The sequence below is a fragment of the Choloepus didactylus genome, chromosome 4 (genome assembly GCF_015220235.1).
Source record: "Choloepus didactylus isolate mChoDid1 chromosome 4, mChoDid1.pri, whole genome shotgun sequence".
NCBI lineage: Eukaryota > Metazoa > Chordata > Mammalia > Pilosa > Megalonychidae > Choloepus > Choloepus didactylus.
In genome coordinates this window covers 45,654,820-45,674,902 of record NC_051310.1, presented here as the reverse complement: position 1 = coordinate 45,674,902, position 20,083 = coordinate 45,654,820, and positions in this window count along the sequence as shown.

Genomic DNA, 20,083 nt, shown 5'->3' with positions numbered 1-20,083 from the left:
CACATGTGTTGTTACAACTTATTACTGGGGGAATTAAGCACAATCTAAGTGATTACACAGGGAGAGGGCCCTCGGAAGCTTGAATCTGTCTTTTTTTTTTTTTTTTTTTTTTTTTTCCTGGACTCTGCTCAATGAACTTCCTCCCTTTGTTGATTTTGCTTTGCACTTTTTCAGTAGAATAAGTCTTAGAGGTGAGTATGATTATATGCTGAGTCCTGTGAGTCCTTTTAGTAAACCATCACACCTGGGGTGGTCTTGGGGACCCCCCGGCATACCAGAAAATGGGAGGAAAGCAGGGGTGGTGGTGATTAGAGCTTTCTCCACCCAGATGTCTGCAAACCCTCTCAATTTCACAAATCCTCAAATTTACCTTCCTGAATTTCCTCTTTCCCTATCACAGTCCCTAATTCCTTCCTTTCCCCCATTGAATTGTCTCCTCATTATTCAAAATAAATGCCTGTGAGTGTCCCTCTGTGATTCAGCCTCTGAACTCTGATATTTGGGAGAATGAGACCAGGGCTTATTAATATGAATAAATCATGATCCATTAATTAAAAAGTAAAATGATAAAATTCCTGCAGGGGCTCCATTTAAAATTGTTCTGTTCTTTAAAATATCTGAAATGGTATCCTTCTTCTCTAAGAATGTAGGCAGGTGTATAGTTCAGGATTTTCAGTTTCACCTGGAGAGATGTCAGAGAGAAGAAAGAGCGTGTCATCTGACATAGACACCTGAGCCAGGGTCATGGCTGTGGCCAGTCTAACGTCCCCAGGACCTTGATTTCACCTCCCCTCCCAACACTCCCTGGTGGTGCCCTGTGGGACAGGCTGCCCCTCCTGGGCTCTCGAGGTGGTTAAGGGTGTAGCATATGTGAGGTCTCTTCCCAAGATTTGAGAGGGGATAGAAAGCGGCAGCAGGGCCCAGATCCTGTGAGTGGTGGAGGCCTCGGTAAGAATCATGAACTTTCATTCAAGTGCAGCAGGACTGGGAGCCACTGGAGGGACTATAGCAGAGGCCCCAGATCTCAAAATTCTTTTCTAGTTCAAAAACTGTGTGAATACGTGGATGTCTTCAAATGTTCAGACCATTCCTGAAGACATACAGGGCTGTTTTCGAGAAATTGGTGCTGTCATTTTTTGCACTTTTATTGTAATTTCTGGGAGCTGGAATCCACAGTGTCATCATCAGGGACCCTGCCTGGCTTGGCATCCTTCTTTCCTCCCTTTCTCCTTACTTTTTCTTTAAGAAATAGAGGCCCAGTCCAGATGAAAAACCAAAGGCTCATTTTCTTCTCTATGGTATTGTCATTCAAATCAATTCATTTAGTGAATGGGACTATGATTTGCATCTAGAAGAAAATCATTTGCATTTTTAACTAGAACATTTGGGAGGAAAATCTAAAGGAACTCATCAGGCTGACTCTCCATTTCCCAGTGGGGTAGAAAGTCCCACCCTAGCCTCCCAGCTGGGGAGCACCCAGTGGGGGCACCTTCAGCTTTCCGAGGCCGACCTGCTCCTATAAATAAGCCACATTTGCCCTCTGAGTGCAGGTCTAGAATTGGCTGATTAATGTTGCTGTTGTGAAACACTAATTGTTTTCCATGAAAACATTTCAAAAATGGTGAAATAAAAATTTGCAATAGAGTTCTTCCTTTTCTGATGCAAATAAGAATTTTCTGGATGAATTTCATGTCTTAAATGTTTTATTGTGTGCCTACTATGTGCCAGGCACTAGTCTAAGCACTTTGCCTGTGTTATTTAATTCTCACAACCGCCCTTGTTTTTTAGCCCCTATTTTGCAGAGGTCAAGTCTAAGACACAGAGCCAGCATTAGCACACCTGTGGTAAGAGGCTCCAGGCTGACCCCAGAGGTCACAATGTATGGTCCACCTCACCTAAAATTTTAAAAATGTAAGTAACAATGAGGAATAAACAACAATGCTTCAATTGCTTATAAGAATGGCAAATATGAAAAAGTGGGGGGAAAAACTCTTGGTGGAAGACTGGAAAATGGGTGCTCCCATGCAGTGTTGACAGGAATACCAACTGGTACAATTTTTCCAAAGGGTAGCTTGATGATATCACACAGTGCAAAATGTGTAGACCTTGTCAAAACCTGGCTCCCCAGATATCACCAATACAAGTTGTTGATGAGACAAAGTGGAGTTTATTGCTTACTGCCATATGGGAGAGAAACACCTCCCAAAGCTTTGGCAGTGTCTGAGTGCGGGGAAGACAAGGCCAGAATTTACTGAGAATTGAAAATTTGATTTAAGCAGATCTTTCAATGTGGGAGGGGTGGGGAGGGCTGGATAAGAGTCACAATACAACAGTCCAGGATTGCCTCCAACACAAACTGTCTGCCAGTGCTTTCCATTGAAGAGTTAGTTGATGGGTCTTTCGGGAAGTTCCTGTAATGAAAAGTCAAACCGTTTGCTGGGGCAAGACAATCCCAGAAGAGAAAAGACAGTGGAACAGCAAAGTCATGTCAACGCAGATGTGAGCTGTGGTTTCAGCTCTCAGTGTCCAAGCTGAAGGAGTGGGGAGACGATTTAGGTTCTCTTCCCTATGGATCAGCAACTCATTTTCTCTGTGTCTGTCTCTGCAGATTCACACGCAGGACTCGGAAGTCTGGGACTTGAACATAATAAAGGGAAGAAGGCAGAAATGTTAGTTTGAAGTTTGAATCAGACCACTGTCAAAGATAAACTGAGGCAATTTTAAAATGTTGTTAAAGTTTTTTTTTGCGCAACAAACTATTTTGGCGGCGCCAAACCGCAAGTCATGAGGAGCTCTGCCGTGGGTGTGGAAAGGGGAAGCTTAATATAGGGCAAATGCAGAAGCAAGCGAGGAAATGTTCTGATTGGCTGTCACTAAGTTTCTCTTTTACATGGGAGGGTCTTTCAAAGTGGGGAGCAGATCTACAACAATTAGCATGATATACTTATCCATTCTGATAAGCTATCTCTACTGAACCAAAACTGGTTTATCACCAAATATTGCTTATCCGTAATTCTGTAGGGTGTGTTCCATTGTTCCATTTTCTCAGAAAACCTTTTCAGGTCAATTGTTTTTGTTCTGGAAAATCCTTCTTTTTTTGGATGAGCAATATAGGCAACCATTTTATTTTACTTCACACCATTAAAATCCCTGATAGTCCCTCAAACACTTCCTTTTTTCTCTATTGGGCATTACTCTGTAAAGGAATTTATGATCCAGTTGGAGGTTAAGTTTGCTACTTTAAATGGTTTAGCATTTTAAAAGCCCTTTACTCTGTTCTGTAATAATATTCATCTTGCTCTCTAGTTCCAGCTCCAGAAAGCACAGCACCTGGCTCTCTGTGGCAGACAGTGAGAGAAAAGCTGACTTCCAGGTTTCTGTCTCTGCTTCTGTTCTGTAAGCAAGGAAAGACAATTTGGAGGGTTTGTGTCTGGCCTTGTCATAGGGGATATCACATGAGGAAGGGTGGTTCTTTGCAGTAAATCATTTTCCAGAGTAAAAAGGGTGGGGGGACTTCTTGCTGCTTTCAAGGATCATAAGGGTTCAGGTAAAAATGTAATATTGTCAGTCCCCCCCCATTAAGTCAAATGATATTCGTTCATCATTGAACAACTAGAAAGGAAACTTTATTTTTGTGGACTTGACTTCAGGGGCAAAGGACACTTGGTATATTACTCATCCAAATAGGGAAAATTGTGTGCCTCAGTGGAACACTGTGCATTGCTCAGAGCACACCTGTCCAGGTAATCCATTCTGATTGGAATCCATTGCTTTTGAGTAATTTTACAACTCTGTCAGTTGTAGATTACTAATCGCAATGCAAAAATAGTTCTTGTCTGTAGACAGGAAAAGAGATTCTATCAGGTGAAGATTAACTTGGCTTCTCAACTGTGGAAGAAGCCAGTTTTGCCTTCATTTGACAATTTCAATATTCCTGATCTATAAGTGTGTTCTTTGGATTCTTCTCTGAACTGGTTGTAACATCCCCCTGGTTACTGCTTTAGTAATGCATTAAATAAAATCTTTAACATGTGTCTATTTTATCCTTATGAGTCATTTTCCTCTTTTTTTGAAGGTTGTTCTTTGACATACATTTAGCTATCCATTTTGGAGGGATTAGATCTAACCCAGGCCAGGAAGCTGAAGGTGGCAAGCAGAGAGGGAAATTGGGCATTTTCTTAGCTGCTAAGCCTCGGTTTCCTTCTCTGTTCCTCTGTCACATCGGTATGACGAGCAAGACGGGGGAGCAAGGAGGGAACTCAAGCCATCTAGCTCTGAGAGTCAGGGAGGAGTGAGGATGTGAATTCCTGAGTCCACACCCAGGGGGTGGGGACACCTAGGAGTAGGGCTGCTTGGTAAAACATACATTATACACTTTATCTTTTCTATGACTTTGGGGGAAGGGGCTAGTTAAATAATTTACAGCTTGGATTGAACTTCCCAAGAGGAATAAAGGCTTACCTTTAGGTTTGATCATATATATACATCATCATATATATATCACCATAGTTTTTCTCCCTTCCTTATAGTCAGCTATTCAAATTAAGCCATTTTGTAATTTATGCTAGTTAAAGTTCCCTCTTCTATATTTGGAAGAAATTTGCTATTTCAACATTTTCACAATGGCAATATGCAGGCACAAAACATATCCTGACTGTCCACTTAAAGCTTGACCAAGCACACCTGAAACCGGTTGGGACACTAGTCTCCTTCTCCATCTATAGTATTTGGTGAGACAAAGTCAGACCACTTATCAACAAGGCAGACATGGGGTTTATTATAGTTTTGATATAAAATAACAATGAAGTTAAGGTAGAGTTTTAAAGATTGAAGAAAACGAAAACTCCTTTAGACAGTTAACTTGAGTACACCATATAAAATGCTGCTTAAAAGCTCTTTAATGGATGCTCATCACCGCAATGTTAATAATAAGCAACATCAGCACCCAACCATAAAGGACACCAATTAAATAATACATGGCACATTAATACAATGGTGATTGGCCTTTCAACCATTAAAGAAATGAGCATGTAGAAATATGACTCTACCAGCTCAAGATTCACCACCCTGCTTAGGTCTTGGGATCCTCTTAACCCTACAGTCACCTAGGGAGGCATTATCCAGGACAGCGGGGGAGTGCCAGAGTGAAGACACACAGTCTTGGCGTAGATGGGTTTGCTCCTACAGTAGGCAGCTTGGTCCAAAAGAAAAGAAGCTCTAATTCTCTGGGATGCAGATGATGTGAAGCCCCAGTGTTGGCAGACGTGGACTCTAATTGCGTGCAGCTCCTGGGGAGTCTAACAGTGCTTCTCGCCCCCTCACCCAGCAACTCCTGGGAAGCCATTCTCACTGCAGGACCACTCAGTCATAGTACTTTTCATACCATATTATATATCAGTTTCTCCTTCTCTCCAATCATATTGTAAACTGCTTGAGAACAGGGTCTGTGTCTTATTTATTATTCTTAGTGCCTGGCTGTTACTAGTTTGCTAATGCTGCCAGAATGCAAAACACTAGAGATGGATTGGCTTTTATAAAAGGGGATTTATTTGGTTACACAGTTACAGTCTTAAGGCCATAAAGTGTCCAAGGTAACACATCAGCAATTCACTGGAGGATGGCCAATGGTGTCCAGAAAACCTCTGTTAGCTGGAAAGGCACATGGCTGGTGTCTGCTCCAAAGTTCTGGTTTCAAAATGGCTGTCTCCTAGGACGTTCCTCTCTAGGCTGCAGTTCCTCAAAAATGTCACTCTTAGTTGCACTTGGGGTATTTGTCCTCTCTTAGCTTCTCTGGAGCAAGAGTCTGCTTTCAACGGCCATCTTCAAACTGTCTCTCATCTGCAGCTCCTGTGCTTTCTTCAAAGTGTCCCTCTTGGCTGCAGCCCCTCCTCAAAACATCATTCACAGCTGCACTGAGTTCCCTCTGCCCGTCAGCTCATTTATATGGCTCCACTGATCAAGGCCCACCCTAAATGGGTGGGGCCACACAGGCATGGAAATATCTCATCAGAGTTATCACCTACAGTTGGGTGGGGCGCATTTCCATGCAAATCTAATAGCACCAAAACGTCTGCCCCACAAGACTGCATCAAAGAATATGGCTTTTTCTGGGGGACATAATACATTCAAACCAGCCCACTAGCACATGGTAATCATTCAATAAATTATGTTAAATGAAGGAATGGATCAATACTGCTTCTTAAATAATTTTGAAAGTTTTATCTTTTCCTTTTATGAAGATGACTATTTCCCAAGTGTATTTTGTGTCTGGATTTTCCTTTATCCAGGGGCTACACAAAGAGGAAATTTCTTCTGGTAGTAGTTACCTGTTGGTCACTTAGGAAGGATGATCCCAATAGCCACATGTCTCAGGCTTTCCAGAACTTGGCTTCTAAGGTAGCAAGCCGCCCCTCTCTGAAGTGATAGGATGGTGTCTGATATAATGTATAAAAATTTTTCCTCTAGGTCTGAGATGGGTACAAAGAAGACAAGTCAGGCAGGTGCTCTGTGTCCCCTTAGATTCATCTCAGAGCCTTGTGGCTGATATAGGGCAAATATATCTGGAAAAAAAATTAGAGTCTCCCAAGGAACCTACACAACTTTAGAGAGAAAAAGGCCTTTCAAGAAAGCTAGAACCTTTGGAGAAATAGGAAAGTAGTGCCAAACCTGGGGAATGGAGTTTGGTTCTCTTTATTCTTGTATGATCTGGGGATGTGGTAGAGGGGTGATGTTAGAGAAGAAGTGGGTACTTGGAACCCTTGTTTTCTTCTCCACTTTGGAGGAAATAAGCCTACCTCTGAATGAACTATGGATATGGGTCCAGAAGATAGAGCAGAAAAATCAGGAACATTTGCCAGCATCACTGGAGAATACCAAGGAATGAAAGTGGCTTAGAAAAATAAGTATTATAAATCTTCCATTGTCATATTTAGTGGCTGTACTTATCCTTGTTCCCTCAATTTCCTTCTTTGGGAGAAATTTCTCAAGGGATAGTAGATTAGATTGGGTTGTTGGGTTTGAGGCTTGTCATATGAAAAGGAAAAAGGAAAATAGGGCCCTGTTTCTCTTTTCATTATTGTGCTTCCATTTGAGCAATTTAAGAATTTTGTGCATTTCATCTATGCCTGCAGAAAATTACAGGGCTGAGTTACTCAACCATTTTCTGCATTATGTGTCCTATCTCTCCTCCCCTCCTCCCTTTTAAAGTGGCTTTTTTTTTGGCCAGAAGAAAGTAGAAGACTGATCCATGTGTCATGGAATCCAGCAAAATTTCTGAAGCTTGAAAAAAACTCTGATCTGGATAACTTTTAGATAAAACAGAAATGATGCAAGAAATACCACAAACACTGCCAAATATTTTAAATTAGATAACTGAGTTAAAATTTTCCAAAAGGCAGCTGTTCCTCAGCTTAGGTGTCTGCTGATCCCTATAACTCTGCATTTTGAGTTAGAATCAGAATATGGAAATGAGAGGGCCTAATTAGGAAAGCATTCAGCTGCAAGTAACAGAAAAATATGACTGCAGTGGCTTAGATAAATAGGGGTTCTTTTTCTCTCAAACAAACAATCTGGAGATAGACAGTTGCTGGTGTCTGTTCAGAGGCTCAGTGATGTCAGGGCTGAGGCTTCAGGGACTCTCTTGGCATTTCTTTCATGGTTACTGTTTTAGTTTCTCAGCTGCTAAAACAAATGCCATAAAATGAGTTTGCTTAAACAATGGGAGTCTACTTGCTCATGGTTTAGAGGCTAGAAGTCCAAAATTGAGGTGTCAGCAAGGCAATGCTTTCTTCCCAAACACTGGCATTCTGGGATGGCTGCTAGCAGTCCTTGTTTCTTGGCTTTCTGTCATATGGCAATGCACATGGAGGCTCTCCTGGCTTCTCTCTCCAACTGACTCACACTCTGCCTATCAAGGACTCTGGTAATCTGGATTAAAGCCCAGCCTAACTCAGTGGGCTCACACCTGAACTGAAGTAGCATATTGAAGCGTTCTTATTTACAACGGGTCCATACCCACTAGAATACAGACCAAGACCAAGAACATGTCCAAAATACATGATTCAGTCTGCCACAGTTGCACATGGCTACTGTAGCTCAAACCATCATGCCTGCATTCAAGGAAAGAAGAAGTCAAAAGGGACAAAAAAGATAGTGCTTTTTTGTTGGGAAAACTGAAAACCTTCCAAGAGGCCCCAGCAGACATTAGTGTATATTCCATTGGCCAGAATGGTGTCACTTGTTCATTCCTACATGAAAGGGAGGCTGGAAAAACAGTAATTTCTCCTTCCTACCTCTGTAATAGAGCCAGTAAGGAAAATGGGGACTGGGAATGTGTGTTGGTTCCACCAACATTCAGAGTCTTCCACAGGGTCCCAGAGCCTTGGGTTGAGACATTCCCTGCTTACCTTGGCAAGTCCCTTCAGCTGGCACAAACTAGCTATTACATTAGACCCTGTAAATTTTCTCTAATGAACTTAAACTCTATGCAACCTGGGAAACGCACAAGATTGTGTAGAGAACGGAGATGTAAAAAGCCTGAGCAAGTACACTGAGAAAAGCTTTGGAGGAGGGTGCCCTCAAAGTGTGGTTGGACTTGGGACCACATCAACCTGAAGTACGCTGTTGTCACTCCTCATGCCAGTTCTGTTGTGAACCAGGCTCAGAAACTTACAGCTGTGGGTGCTCAGCAGTAAAGACAGCCCCGTAAGGATCCATTGAAGGAGAAGTTGGGGGTCCTCTTAGAATCAGGTGTACTCCGAGCCCTTGGAGGCAAATTGTTCACTCCTTCAGTATATTGTTATAGGTTCCTTTAGCGCACAATGGGAAAAGACTCCCCCAGAGCCCCCAGAGCATGGTGGGGCTTGTGAGAAGGGCCAGATAATGTTTCTTCTGAATGTGGAGTGACTGACTTTCCATCAGAAAGGCTTTGCAGGAATGTGGAGAGTGGGCTGAACAAGCCAGTCATTGTGTTAAACCAGGAGGCACTCTGGTGTTCTCTCTGCACCCATCTCCCTTCTTAACTCTCTAACTCAATGATTTCCTCCAGGAGCTTCTGTACCCTGATGTTCAGAATTGTCAATCACAATAGCAAACTCAAGAATGACTTCAAATGAGATCTTTTTGGTACTCAGGGATGCAGGTATGCTTCTCTTCTATCCTTCCTTCCTTTTTTTCTTTTTTTTCCTCCAGCAGGCAGGGCAGGCCAGTGGTAGAAAGATGACAAAAGGTAGGGCTGAAATTAGCTGCTAGAGTTGCCCACTCCAACAAGAAATGGCACATGCTATGAGGCAGAGGATGAACAGATAGCGGGTAACTTGTACAATCAACCTCTCGAAACATCTGCCCTCACACAGGCTCTTGGATCCTCACAGAAGGAAAAGGAGATTTGCATCATGGCTATAGGAAATAAGAGAAATGGGATGGCTCTCCTAGGTAGAATTTTGATATGAAAGAAAGAAAATAAGGAAAACGTTTTTCTGTTATTGTTCTCTCTTGTGCTTACTCGTTTTTCAGAGGCAGTCTGGTTTATGTGGAAAGATTTGGCAATTCAATAAATTCAGCAAACTTTTATGGAGTGCCTTCTCTTTATTTTTGTTTTATTTTTTATATCCCACCTCTTCCAAAAGGAATTTCAGGCAACTTACATCCAAGAACATAAAAGACAAGGGCAATAAAATAGAATACCAGAACCAAGGAAAGAAAAAAGCAAATATGCTAACCCCAAGGGTTAAAATAATGGTAACCAAGGATTAAAATTTAGCTTTGAGAATCCTGAACCCAGGGATAAAAAACAAAAACAAAACATTATATTATATTCTCATCAGTTTCTTTTGTAGAAAAAGATTTTTCTCCTACTAAATTCTAAAAGACAGTTCTCTTGGGGAATTTGGATTTAGTTTGCATTGCGTGACACAGCTTCCCACCTCTTCCTCCCTTCTTCATCATCATGGACATTGTGTGCTTACCATGTGCTTGACACTACTCTAAGCACTTTAGATGATACTATCTCATTTAATCCTTGAAACGATCCTATGATGTCTGTGCTGCTATTATCAGCATTGTGTAGAGGAGAAAATTAGTACTTAGCTGGAGACTTCTGGGTCTTCTACACAACCGACTTGTTTCCTGCCAAGATGGCATAGTCACCTGCTGGCCTAACACTAAGACTGTACTTAAGGACCAGGACTAACTTGTATCAGGGACCCTCAGACTATCCACATGCCCCAGGAGAATCCAGGTCCTTTTTCAGGTGGAAAAACAGGGGACTTTGTCTTAGGCAAGATGACTTTGGACTTAGCTTGATTGCCAAATAGATCACTGACCTCTCTGGCTGGTTCCTTATCTCCCAGACCAGCTTTTTGGTGTTCACAAACACAGAATACCCTAATACCATATGGAGATTAGGAAAGGATATCAATGAATGTTGGTCTCTAAGTTTTAATTTTCTTATCTATACTATGCCAGTAACGTACTCTGTGAACTGCTGGTCCTGAGAAATGCCTTGGCCATTTCCAATTCTAATGGATGGATTATATATGACCTTCTGAGCATTCTATTCATCATTTGCCTGGATAACTTGGTGAGCCAGTCTCTGGTCTGATATCTTCTGATCCAACTTCAAGAAGTAGCAACCCTGGACCATCCTGAAGATCTGCATTTTTGAAGCCATATGGTGAGCTTTCCTGAGCTATGAACTGTCTAGCCGAGGTAAATGTGATTCCGAAGCACTTGGAGGTCCAGAGGTAGGCAAGAAAGTGCAAGCAATTTCTAGAATTTATTGACAATGATACATGTTTCATCCCCACTTCTGTGTCCCATCTCCCCAGGATCATATCCCCTTTTCAAAAGGGGCACTTTGGCCCCTCAACCTAGCAGGACCTGCTTGTTGGCACATGGGTCAGAACAAGCATTATTCTTAAGTCATTCATAACAGTTGCATAATCTGGGTTGAGATTACTTGGTGGGTAGGAGGAACATTGAAATCTGGGTTCCTTTTAGCAGAGAATATTTAAAAACATCTTGGATCTATTATAAAATCAATTCTCTTTCCCCCTTTCTGGCTTTATGCCTGACTTCAAGGTTTCTTTTGTTTTTCTTGCCCCATCTTAACTCATTCTGCATGCTGGTTTTCTACTTTTCTTCTGTAGGCTTTTACATCTCCGTGGTTCTCTATCATGTCTGTAGCCTTCTGGTACCTCTACTCTGTCTAGTCCTATAATTATCAAAATCTGATGCCTACAATGCACCTGTGGGGGCAGTTGTCAGTGTTTGGAGCTACAGCAAGGCTCTCCTCCAAAACAGCAGGATGGGGACAGTTAGTTTCCCACCAAGAGTTAAAACTTGAAATCAGTACATAATGGAACAGCCCAGAAATACGCAAAGATTCATTAGATCTCAAGTCTATAAGACTTGATGGTTGTGTGTTTAAAATATTTATAGGACTTTAAAAAGGGGGTTGGTGAGTTCATAGAGCATAGGAAAAGAGAATCCCAGGGGCATATGTTGACACTGTCAATATAAACATTATCCTGGGGAAGGGAGTCTTAGCTGATGAACCTCTAATACTCTGGTTCCACTTCCAAAGTTGTTTCTGTCATGGAAGGGGATATAGGAAGTTGATTCTGGTCAAGGCCAGTTATGTCATTTTTTGGAGTGAGAACTGAGTCTGAGTGATCAAGGCACCTTTGAAACATACATCTCACTTCAAGGAGACTCAGCACCCCATGACCTGCTCAAGCCAGTGAGTTCTGAACCTTCTTTGAACACTTCAGTTTCTCTATAGCGGGTCACTCTGATTCACTTATAGACCAAGGGGAAATAGATGCTGTTCCATCCCAGCAAATTCATGTATTTTGTAGACATCCAGCTCTGGCAATATGCAACAGGGTGATCTGGAACAGACAGCAGGCTCCTGAAATGAACTCCAGTGGGCAGTGGGGCCTGTGGCCCCAGGTGGAGAAGTCTGTCTCCAAAAATATTTTTCTTAGCCAGGATGCCAGCCCAGGTGGCCACTGTGGCCCACTCAAAACTCCACACATGGTGCCCAGGTTGTTTTATAGACCCACTGTGGACATGTGATGCTCGAGAACACAAATACTTATGTCACCAGTGCTCAGGGCAGTGATGGGCTGTAGTGGTCTGAGCAACTACAGTTTCTTTCTCCCTCTCACTGTTACATAATTAGAATCCTCTCCATAGGTCTTATGTTGTGTTCTTCAAAGTATCAAACAGCCTCTCTCTAACTCTATTGAATAGTTCTTTCTCCTAAGACAATGCTCATCTTTCTCTTACATTGTCCAATTTTCCTCGGTGAAATATCCTTTCCTCCAACTGCAGTACCTAGTATAGCAAGTGATTCTTCACACTTTCCCTCCAGGTCCTCCCACCCTCATCCTCCACCCCCATCATGATTTGCATGGGCATATTTGAAATTTGTCACATTCCTCTTCATAATAATCATTATTGTTTCTCAAGTGCTCATTATGTGGCAGGCACAGAACTAAGAGATTCACATAAATTAACTCATTTAAGCCTCCACTCTATAAGGTAGAGATGATTATTGCCAAACTGAGGTTCAGAGGCCACATTACTGCCCAGGGTCTCATAACTAAACAGTGGCAGAAGTGAGATTTGACTCCAGGAGAGTAATTTCAAAGCCTGGCTTTATACCCTATCTAAGTTGCCTTTGCCTTATACCATTCAATATGCAACCATGATGAAAAGTTTCAACAAAATGGAGGACAGAAGCTATTTTACATACACCACTATACATTGTTTACACACACTAAAAACGCAATTTTAAAAATCAATATTTTTCTCAGTTTTAATTATGAATATTAGGTTGGATTTACATAAGATGCCTTTTAATTGTTTATGAATGAGTAGCTACTCCCATAAAATAAATCTCTTAGGACTTAACAGAAAAAAGAAAAAAAACCTTGCTAAATATTTTGTTGAAAATCATTTTGTATTGCTGCCAAAGCAACAGGAAATAATTAAATTCCTTTCCATTTTATAATATAATTCACATAAGCAGTCATGCTATTCCTATCTGTAAATCTCAAGTGTCCTAGTTTGGGCCCCTTATGATAACCTGTGTTAGTTTAATTATGATTTCAGTGACATGAGTCAAAGTTGGATGGTGACTTGGCTGTCCAACGGACATAAAGGAGTCTCTGACCAATTCTTGCAAACCGACAATGTAGACCTGACCTGGGGAAAGGTCTGCTCAGCCTAAAGAGCCTTGGGAAAATGCAAATCCATGAAGATTCCCAGGCCAGCTCTCATTGCCCCCATGTAGTGGCTGCTCCAAAACACCATTGTTGGAGCCAGTGCCACATCCTACACAGCTCTGGGGAAGTCCAATGTCCATTTCTTATTCTATCTTTGTCTCCCAAATGACCTTGGGCCATCTTCTATGCCTAGGTTTTTATGTTTTTAAGAATCCTTCTTCTCTCCTATTTTAGGGAAAGGCACTTTTGTAAAAGGCTTTGCATTCATTGGGGGGGGGGTGCACTCTTCAAATAAAAAACACTGCATCCGTGTCCATATTTTTCTTTGATATTAGATACAATTGAAAGTTAGCAGCAATGCTTTCCAGTCTCTGTACTCTAACATGGGGATGGGTAAGGGATGGAGGGAGTAGAGACCAAGCAATAGCCTCCATATGGCACAAGGACAGAGAGAATAACACTTGTCCTGTTTCCTCCAGAACTTCCAATAGGGCAAAGTGGTGTCACCATCTTCTGGCTTTATGAAGGGGCCCCGGGTCAGCACATAGAGCGGAATGGCTTTTTTGGCCTTCATCTGCTACATTAAGTTAGTCAAATTAATCAACAACTCATTAGCACATAGTGGGAGCTGGATTTTTAGAATGTTCTGGGACTTTCACCCACCAGCTGGTGATGGCTTGGCTGCTCTGGTCACAGGTCACCACAAACACAGAATCTAACAGTGGGACGCTCACAGGGATTAACTTCTGGTATCTGCTGGGAGACCCATGCAGTCTCCGAGAGGTTCTTAAATCACACAGGAAAATTTTATGACCTGGAAAGAAGAAAATGTAACCATTGTAAACCCGCTGCTTCCTATCAGGAAGGAAACAATTGGGGAACTAAGGAGCTTCAGGGAAGCTCCAGTCAGATGATCATAAACCATGAGGGTTCAGCAGGAAAAGAAACAATTTCACCGGCTTTAGCCCCAGAGGGTTTGAGAAAACAATGAAGGGAAAGGAAACTAAAGAAAACCTTAAAACCAGAAGGAAAATTGAAAAGGGAAGTTCCCTGGGTAGTTCATTAAAGAGAAGAATTAATTTCAGGATCAGCCTAAGTTGCCTCAGGTCTTCTCTGCTGAAATGAGGCCACCATTGCAACTGTGCAGGGCACCCATCAATTTCTGCACATAATTCGTGGAAATGACTCCATTCTGATGAAGTCTCAGAGACCCCAGGCTCTTGGAGCTAAGATCCCCCACTGCCTTGCCCTACGCCTGAAGAAAAGTGCAGAAGCCACGAGGGATTACTAGGGATAGGAGAGCTCTGATGACCCACTAAGGGATCCTGACAGAGAACACCAGAGACCTCCAGGAGCCCAGAGGTGGTGCCTGCAGTCCAACCACAGCTGCATTCTCTAACTCAGCTCCTTGTGGGTCCCAGAGAGGAAACCAAAACACTGCTAAGGAAGGCAAGCTGGAGTCAGATGGGCAGGGGTGATTCCTTAAACTGCTTTTCTTTTCTGCATGCTGTGATGATCAGGGGCCAGTTAACTTGCGATCAAAAGATTTTGTGAAATCTTTTCTGAGGTTTTCTTTGGCACCTGGATATTTAGAGCCACCATGTTGCTCAGAATCTCTTTGGCAGTTGAGGGTGTTTCTACTTCCTCTTCTCTTTCTCTTAAAGGGTGCTGAGATAGCATCGGGAGATAAGCAGGACAAGGACATTCCAAAGTCTGAGAGAATTCATTTTAAAGCCAAAAAAAACAAAAAACAAAAAAAAACTTGGTTTTGTTTTTCTTCCCAGGAGATGCTTTAGTTTTTCTTCCATGATGCTTTCTATAGCTTGCAGACAAGTTTAAATGATTTTCAATATATTAAAGTATGGTGAGGATGCTTAAAAATATCTATATCTTAAGGCCACATAGTATGAAACAAAACAAAGACATCTAATAAGATACAATTAAGGCGATAGAAAAAGAATGGCTATTACAGAGCAGACAAAGGAATATTTGAATAATCTAAATCTATGTAAACAAATAAATCATCCTGCATCCTTGGGTGATAATAAAATTAGATAGTAAACTATAGGATATTGGAGAATTTCTGTGGTTGCACAGGACTAAAAGGGGAAAAAAAGTCTAGCTTAGTTTTGATCTTCAATAAATGTTATTAGTAATATTTAAAATTGTAACTGAAGAACTGAAGGACTCTACTATCAGCAGTTGGATATAACAAGGAAAACCAGGGCAGCAGAAAAAGCATGGTACAAATTTTCCACAAGACAGTTTGTAAGCCTTGCATAATATGGGGATCTGAGAAGCTAACAATGCCAACAGAGCCTGATGATTTCTTGTTGGCATGCTGGGATGGATGGTGCAAGACTGGAAAGCATCACTAAGAGCAGTATCCGAAGCAAAGATAAACTCTGACTCTACCACGCAGGTGATACTAGGTTCAGAAATGATGTGGTCATGGATTTGTTCATTCCACCAATATTTAGCAGCATATACTATGTATTAAGCTTTGTTCTTGGCATGAGGGACACCTGTGTGAATAAGACAAACAAGGACTTTACTATCACGAGATTTATGTTCTGTGGGGGATAGACTGAAAATAAGCAGGTAAACCCATAAACAGACAGGATATCAGGTAGTGATAACTGCTCTGAAGAAATGAACACAGGGTGATGTGATAGTGTAATGGGGTGATGATGGGGCAACATTAGATAAGGAGGTCAGGGAAGGGCTTTCAGAAGGTAAGTGGTATTTGAACAGTGATATGAATGATGAGAAAGGTACAATTGTGGAAATCTTGGGGAAAGTTATTCTAGGCAGCAGAAATGGCCTGTACAAATGTCCTGGGAAACAACAAGTTTGCTGTATTTAAGAAGCAGAAAAAAGGCCAACATGTTTGGCTATGACCAAGGGGCCTGGATAAGGTCTGAGAAACAGGCAGGAGCTAGATCTGGGAGGGCCTTGTAGAGTAAAACCAGGGTAACAGATATGCATCTTATTCTGAGTGTCACGGAAACCAGTGAAAGGGGCCACGTGTGTGAGACCTGGCTTACACTGGAAGTCTTGGCAGCAGACTTACGCCTCCTTTCATGGTTGCTTGAGGGGTCTCTCCGAGGGAAGAAAGGATTTTGTTAAAAGGATGAGAAGGGCTTGGATGTAGATCGGGCTGCCTTTCAGTCCCCTTCTCGGGGCCGTGTGCCCCGTCCAGCCCCTACCCCCATCCACGGGGCCGCAAGGGCAGGCCCACCACCCGGGCTGACCAGAGGATCTCCTCCAGCAACTCGGGTTGCCAGAGAGAGTCCAGTCGTGGCCTGGATTGTTCTCTTGAAGGGAAGATTTGGGGAAACTCTGGACTGGGCAGCAGCTGTGTTTCCCACCTTGGGGACAGAATAGCAGGGAAAGCTAAGCAGAAAGAGTAACAACAGCAGCGAATGCTAACGTGCTAAGTGTTCCTTTGTGCCATGCTAAGCACTTTATAGATACTAACTCATTTTGCCTCTGCAACAACCCTATAAGAGGTTAACCAAGAGGTTAAGGTGCCCTGAATCATGCAGGTATTAAAGAATTATACCCAGATAGGAAAAGAGTGAAGCAGGCATGTGGAAAGGAAGGATGGAGAGCGAGGCTTCCTGAGTTTCCCGTAGTCGATGAGTACCTAATTTCAGAGCCTTCTCGGAATTCTTGATTTTGTTCTCTTTTTTTCCTCCATTTTGCTGACTTTCCACTTTTTGCAATGCTGGCCTGAGTTGATTTCTATTACATGTAACCAAGAGTCCTAGCTACTGAATATTTAAACCTCTAGCTGTGGGGAAAGAACTTGTTTCTGTATGAATAGAGTCTATTCAGACAGTGTCTCAAAGAAAAATGGACAATTTCTTTCCCTCTACAATGATAATGACATTATTAATCACAAGTAACACTTGCGCAGCTCTTACTGTATACCAGGCACCGTTCTAAGCCTTTTGCATGTACTAACTTGTCCAATCCTCACAAACACCCTAGGAAGTAGGTGTTTTCATTCTCTTCCATTAGGGGAAACAGAGGCACAGAGATGTTAAGTATTTGCCTGTGGTCACACAGCTAGTTAAGTGATAGAGTCAGAATGTAAGCCTGGGATGGGGGTGGGGGGGAGGGAAGGCCTGTCCCCAGAGCTGATGTTTTTAGCTTCTCTGTCGTAGCAACGTATTCCATAGCAGTATCAGACGTAGCGTTGGAGGGACCCCTAATCAAATGCCTTCAGTTGCCAGTGATGAGCTGCGAGGAGGATCAGCAGGGAAAATCAGAGCCCGCCTTTTCCCGCTTCTCTGCTCTCCCCATCACTTTGGGAGCTAAAGCAGGGGGGTTAAGCAGTTAATGCGCACATAGGAAACTCTGGATGGGACACCTCTGCTAAAGACACCACCCTCCCATGAAGGGGAACCTGCCACGATACCTCAGACAGGTGGTCACTCAGCATCTGCCTAAATGCCTGCTGGGAAACACAGGAGGGCGGGAGGGGCCGAGCCCTGCTCACGGGATCCGACTGTCTCCCATTAGCTGGCACCCTTGGCAGACATGCCTAACTCTCCTGAGCCTCAGTTTCCTCATCTACAGGATGAGGACCACAGGTTGTTAAATTTATCTTAAATGTGGTAATGACCATGATCAGTCAGGGCACAAAGCAGGCCCTTAAAGAAAAAAAGAGAATAAGCAGACACCCTCTGTTCTGTACCTCCCTCTCAACGAGGAGCCACAGAGTTTTCTTCCTCTCTTCCCCTCTCATTTGCTTCCTCACATTCATTTGTCTGAGCTGGGCCAACTGTGGCATCTCAGGATCAGCTCTTAGTATGCACAGCTCTTCCCTAAGCTTACAAGTGGGTTGATCTACATGAAAAATTAATTGTGTATTTTTTTCTCCCTTTTTTTTCAAGTGGAGAAATTATTTAGGGCTTTGGGGAACATGGGGCAGCTATTTGCTATGCAGCAGCTTTATTCCCTCAGCCATCGCCCCTGCCATGTTCAGCAAACCATCCTTCTATTCTCTGCCTGGCAGGTGGTCTCACAGCTACACGTGTTCCGCGCCTCCGGCAGGGTGCTCCGGGGAACGCAACGTGGTGATGCCTGCTGTTTCTAATTACTGCCATATCAGGAAGCAAAGGAAAGAGACTCCACCAGGCTGGTGGGCCGCTTTGGAGACAGTGGCATTCCTGGTTCCTGGGTTTCTGGAGCTGGCAGGTCTTAGTTGTCTGACTCATCCCTGGGGAGTGTGGACTTACCTTTCCCCAAACAAGCTCTACATCTGGACACTAGACAGAGAGCCAGCAATTAATGAACCCCAATTTATTGAGCACCTAGTGTGCTCTTGATTTTCTTCTAAGCCCTGGGGCTGGAGGGATACAAATCGTAATAATATACAGCTCCATCCTTCGGGGAACTTACGTTATAGCTGGAGATGAGGGCAAATGAAACAGAGAAGAATGGCATTTATTGAGAGTCTGCCCTGTGAAAGAGACATTATTAAATCCTGTCACAAACAGTTAGAAACAGTGGTCAATGCTAGGGGAAAAAGTAGAGGTGGCTATTAGAGCATGAAATGGAGGGTCCGGTTTGTTCTGGAGGGCCAGAGAAGGAGACCAGGATAAAATGTGTAATAGCTGTACTCATGGAAATGGAAAAGAAAGGGCGATTCTAGGAAGTGTTTGGAAAGAATTAACAAGTCTTGTGGACAGATGTCGGGATAAAGGAAATGGACGTTAAATATGACTTTTAAGTTTCTAACTAGAAGAACTGAAAATCAAAGATGTTACTGTCGAAGAGCAGTTGGGAAGGGGAGTCCCTTTTACAGCGGAAGCAGCACAGAACATGGCAACTTCATGGACACATGGGGGGAAACGCTGCACAGGCGGAAGGCAGTGAGTGGAGACTGTGGGAGAGAGAGAGGAGGCCTGTACAAGAAACAACGAGATGGGGACATGAAGGTTGGGAATTGTACATAGTTAGGCTTTTGATGGGAGAAAGGGAACTCACTCTTATGAACAGCTCCTGTGTGCCTAGTTTTGGGTTAGTTATGTATGCACTGCCATTGTGTGGAATCATTAGGCTGCAAGACTCAGAAACCCACTCAAGGTAGTTTCAGTAAAGTGTGTGTGTATTGTGTTGTGTTATTATAAGGGCACAACAGAAACCTCATGCATTTCCCAGGGCAGGAAACAGACAGAACTTGGAAGTCGGGAGGGGCATCCTCTCCATCTTTCATGGAATACAGTCTCTTCTCTGCCTTTCTCTGTGTTGGTTCCATTTTCCCGATCCCCCTGGTTTCTTTTGGATGCCTTCCTTGCTGTGGCTTTTTGAGTCCAATATCATCCATCCAATCATTTGTTCAATAAAAGTGTACTGCATACCTATTATGTGTGAGGCAGTAATTTTAGGCACTGAGGATATAGCAGTTAGCAAAATAAAGTCCTTTCTTTCATGAGTTTACATTCTAGTAGGAGAGAGAGATTTTAAGCAAACAAATATATAGTATTTCAGGTGACAACACTACTAGTGAAGTGGAGTGAGGAGGGCCTGGAAGTGCCAGTGATGGTAGAGGTGGATGCTACTTTAGCAGCTGCTGTGTGGAAAGGGCCACTCTCTGATCCAGTGACATTTGAGTAGAGACCTGAAGAAAGTAAGTGAGTGATCCACGCAGATCTGAGGGAACAGCATTTCTGGAAGAGGGGAGAATATGGGCAAAGACCCTGTGGTGGGACATTGCTTGAGGTATTCAAGAACTGCAAGGAGACAAGTGTGGCTTGTGTGGAGTGGGAGACAGGGAGAGTCAGAGATGAATTCTGAGAAGTAACACAGGGGCCAGTTCAAGGCAGGACACTGCAAGG